At 45.6% G+C, this 5,000-nt stretch overlaps 1 protein-coding gene across 1 annotated transcript in view; it reads right to left on the bottom strand.

Annotated features, from left to right (window-relative positions):
* The window catches only part of LOC143285287 (ribitol-5-phosphate xylosyltransferase 1-like), a 331,653-nt gene that overhangs the window by 260,846 nt on the left and 65,807 nt on the right, over positions 1-5,000 (bottom strand). The gene's annotated exons all lie outside the window — the stretch shown is intronic.

Below are 5,000 nucleotides of genomic sequence, written 5' to 3'. Positions count from 1 at the left end.
TCATCCTTTTCATCAGCATCTACATCGCCACCACAATGCAACGAACGAGCAATTCAAACTACTTCGTCATCACCAGCATCATCATCATCCTTTTCATCAGCATCTACATCGCCACCACAATGCAACGAACGAGCAATTCAAACTACTTCGTCATCAACAGCATCATCATCTTTTTCATCAGCATCTACATCGCCATCGTGCAACGAACGAGCAGTTCAAACCATCATCATCATCTTTTTCATCAGCATCTACATCGCCACCACAATGCAACGAACGAGCAATTCAAACTACTTCGTCATCACCAGCATCATCATCATCCTTTTCATCAGCATCTACATCGCCACAATGCATCGAACGAGCAGTTCAAACTACTTCGTCATCACCAGCATCATCATCATCACTTTCATCAGCATCTACATCGCCACCACAATGCAACGAACGAGCAATTCAAACTACTTCGTCATCACCAGCATCATTGTCATCACATTCATCAGCATCTACATCGCCGCGGCCACTAAGTAACAAACAAACCAATTCGTCGAACACTGTATTCGCCGCACTTTTAGTGCCTAACTTTACATAACGATGATGATGATGACGATGAAGATGACGACTAAGAAGACGACGATGATGACGATGATGACCATCATGACATGATGGGTGATAATAATCATCACCATCATCTTCACAATCATCATCACAGAAGAAGACGATGATGGTGATCATGAAATGATGGGTGATAATCATCATCATCATCACCTTCACAAATATCATCACAGAAGAAGACGATGATGATGACCATGACATGATGGGTGATGACAATGATCATCATCATCACCATCATTATCATCATCATCATCACAGAGTTGTGTCTGCCACTGCCCTGCCTGCTGGCGTTCCACCACCACCACTCCACCAGCAACCACGTGTGTGCTCCGGACTTGGGATCACGAAGCCAGTGAGAGCTGTATTATCAATGGTTTCTCTCTTGCAATGGGGAAATCACTTGCAGCTTAGTCTTTTGTGAAGGACCATGACTCTCAGACTAGGAGGCAAAATTGCACTGGCTCTTAGTGCTGCAGCCTTGGGGGCTAGTTGGCCTTTGGAAACCAACCATCACCCATTAATGCCGGCTGTCCTAAAACTCTCTTGGCCGAGAGAGTGGGGATGTAACTTGGGCAAGACACTCTCCACAATAATCAAAGTCTAGCTCAGATAGGTCGGGACAGCAGTTACCTCCTCGATCTGCTGTTCTGATGGTCACAGTCGAACACGACTGACTATCAGACATATAATATATCATACGAAGCCATAATTCTGTGCGTCCAGCGAAGACACCACTGGTGATGATGGCACAACGCATTACCATCCTCGTTTCCTGAGAGACGATAATTAATGAGACGACCTGACCTATCTATTTATCCACTCTAATCTAATCCATTTAATCGTTTATTATTCATCTATTCGGGCAGCCCTGAAAACCAGCCCACAAGCGCACGTCCAATCTATTATTAGCAGCCCTAAAAATTTTTTTTTTTTTTAAACCCGCAAACTTCTTCTTCTTCTGCGTTCACTCGTATGCATACGAGTGGGCTTTTACGTGTATGACCGTTTTTACCCCGCCATGTAGGCAGCCATACTCCGTTTTCGGGGGTGTGCATGCTGGGTATGTTCTTGTTTCCATAACCACCGAACGCTGACATGGATTACAGGATCTTTAACGTGCGTATTTGATCCTCTGCTTGCATATACACACGAAGGGGGTTCAGGCACTAGCAGGTCTGCACATATGTTGACCTGGGAGATCGTAAAAATCTCCACCCTTTACCCAACAGGCGCCGTCACCGTGATTCGAACCCGGGACCCTCAGATTGACAGTCCAACGCTTTAACCACTCGGCTATTGCGCCCGTCAACCCGCAAACGCATCCGTACAATCTGTTTAGTAATAATAATCTAGAACATTTCTACTGAATAATAATCTAGCGCATTTCTACTGAATACACACGATGACTACTTTCCGAAACAAAATAAAAATCAGTCAGCGCTGTTTAGCGAGCTACTTTTTCCCGTGCCCTTAATTATTCAGCTTCAAAAAGAATAATAAACTGAAAACACCCGCGCTTCTGTCCCGCTCTGTGTGAGAAAGAAGCCTTTCGCGTCAACAGCGCCAGACAGCACTTGCCCCCCACCCCCACCCCCATCCCCCACATCCCCCTCCTGCCGCCCCCCCCTCCCCCTCCCCCTCCCAGGACCCCCCATTCCCTCTCCTCCAAAGCACTTAAGTAAGAGGCGGAGTCTATGTTGTCTCTTCAAAGAGAGCTACACGTCCCATTAGGTTTTAAGTCGGCTGCCTCCGCGTCGCCTCAATTGTCCCGACACTTGCTGGACTGTAAGTCTGATTGGGGAGTTGGAGGGGAGGGGTGGTGGGAGGGGATGGGGGGTTGAGGGTGGACATCGATCAACATGATTGTGACAATGTCTAACACGTGTATACACACACACACACACACACACACATATATATATGCGTGTGTGTGTATGTGTGTGTGTGCGTGCGTGCGTGCGTGCGTGCGTGCGTGTGTGTGTGTGTGTGTGTGTGCGTGTGTGCGTGCGTGTGTGTGTGTGTGTGTGTGTGTGTGTGTGTGTGTGTGTGTTTCTAATCCGTCAGATCCGAAGGGGTACACACAGAGTTCAACGACAATTCATCGAACCATAATAAATGATATTTAACAAACTGCTTCCGTCATCACCAGCATATTCATCATGTTCATCAGCATCCACACACACACACACACACACACACACACACACACACACACACACACTACACACACAGATAGACAGACAGGATATAGGTAGTGAGAAGGGCAGAAGAAAATGGAGACCAGGGAAACAAAAAGACAAAACACAGAGAGAGAGAGAGAGGGAGAGAGAGACGTTGTTTTCAATGTTTAACCCGACAATCAGACTTTTAAACCTCCAGTAAGTGGCGGGGACCGGGGGGGTGGTGGTGGTAGTAGTAGTAGTAGTAGTAGTAATTACTGCCTCCACACACAGGCACAGTCGACTGAAAGCAAATGGGTCGTGCGTGTGGAGCCAGCCCTCTGTTCAACAGACAGACAACACAACATAGACGCCAGCAGCTCTCACTCCTGAATTGCTGTTGTTTCTTTTTGGGGTAGGAGGGTGTGGGGGGGGGGGGAGTGTTGGGGGGGCGGGGGGGGGGGGACAAAGTGCTGTCTGGCACTGTTGACGCTTAAATTAAGGCTTTTTCTCATCACACAGAACGTCACGGTCACGGAGGCTTATGGTGGGTTGTGGGTTGGAGGTGGGTTGGTTTTTTTTTCCCCGATCTTACATGTAGATGGTCAACAGATGAATGCAAGTGCCTGAACCCCACCTTTTGCGCATAATCATCTATCTATCTATCTATCTATCTATCTACCTATATTCACACACACACACACACACACACACACACACACACACACACACACACACACAGAGAAAGAGAGAGAGGGTGGTGGTGGGGAACCATTCTACTCCTTTGTTTTTATTACTATTATCATTAATTCTCTTATAAAAGTATATATAACTTGGCACTGATAAGTATGCATACAATCAAATGAAAAAAAAAAGCGTCATCTTTTGGTGGGGACAAAAGCATCGTTAAAACCAAGCAACTCCGCAAAAAAAAGAAGAAGAAAAGAAAAACAATAAACGAACGAACTTACGACATTTGTGATTTACAACCCATAATAATAAATGATATTTTGTTAAAACATAACGACCTCCTTCCCCAACCCACGAACCCTCCACGTGCCCATCCCAAGCCTTCAAACGGGCGGACCACAAACAGTTAACAACGATACTCCTAAAAGCCAGTACACGCCCTGTGAGATAGATGATGGAATGGACCACAAACAGTTAACAACCATACTCCTAAAAGCCAGTACACGCCCTGTGAGACAGATGATGGAATGGACCACAAACAGTTAACAACGATACTCCTAAAAGCCAGTACACGCCCTGTGAGATAGATGAAGGAATGGACCACAAACAGTGAACAACGATACTCCTATAAACCAATACACGCCATGTGAGACAGATAAAGAAATGGACCACAAACAGTGAACAACGATACTCCTAAAAGCCAGTACACGCCCTGTGAGATAGATGATGGAATGGACCACAAACAGTTAACAACCATACTCCTAAAAGCCAGTACACGCCCTGTGAGACAGATGATGGAATGGACCACAAACAGTGAACAACCATACTCCTAAAAGCCAGTACACCTTATGTGAGATAGATGATGGAATGGACCACAAACAGTTAACAACGATACTCCTAAAAGCCAGTACACGCCCTGTGAGATAGATGATGGAATGGACCACAAACAGTTAACAACGATACTCCTAAAAGCCAGTACACCTTATGTGAGATAGATGATGGAATGGACCACAAACAGTTAACAACGATACTCCTAAAAGCCAGTACACGCCCTGTGAGACAGATGATGGAATGGACCACAAACAGTTAACAACGATACTCCTAAAAGCCAATACACGCCATGTGAGATAGATGATGGAATGGACCACAAACAGTGAACAACGATACTCCTATAAACCAATACACGCCATGTGAGACAGATAAAGGAATGGACCACAAACAGTTAACAACGATACTCCTATAAGCCAGTACACTCCAAGTGAGATAGATGATGGAATGGACCACAAACAGTGAACAACGATACTCCTAAAAGCCAGTACACGCCATGTGAGATAGATGATGGAATGGACCACAAACAGTGAACAACGATACTCCTAAAAGCCAGTACACGCCCTGTGAGATAGATGATGGAATGGACCACAAACAGTGAACAACGATACTCCTAAAAGCCAGTACACCTTATGTGAGATAGATGATGGAATGGACCACCACAAACAGTTAACAACGATACTCCTAAAAGCCAGTACACCTTATGTGAGATAGATG

This window comes from Babylonia areolata, chromosome 8 (assembly GCF_041734735.1).
Source record: "Babylonia areolata isolate BAREFJ2019XMU chromosome 8, ASM4173473v1, whole genome shotgun sequence".
Taxonomy (NCBI): domain Eukaryota; kingdom Metazoa; phylum Mollusca; class Gastropoda; order Neogastropoda; family Buccinidae; genus Babylonia; species Babylonia areolata.
Note: the sequence above shows the minus strand (reverse complement) of the source record. Positions and strands in the feature narration are given on the sequence as shown.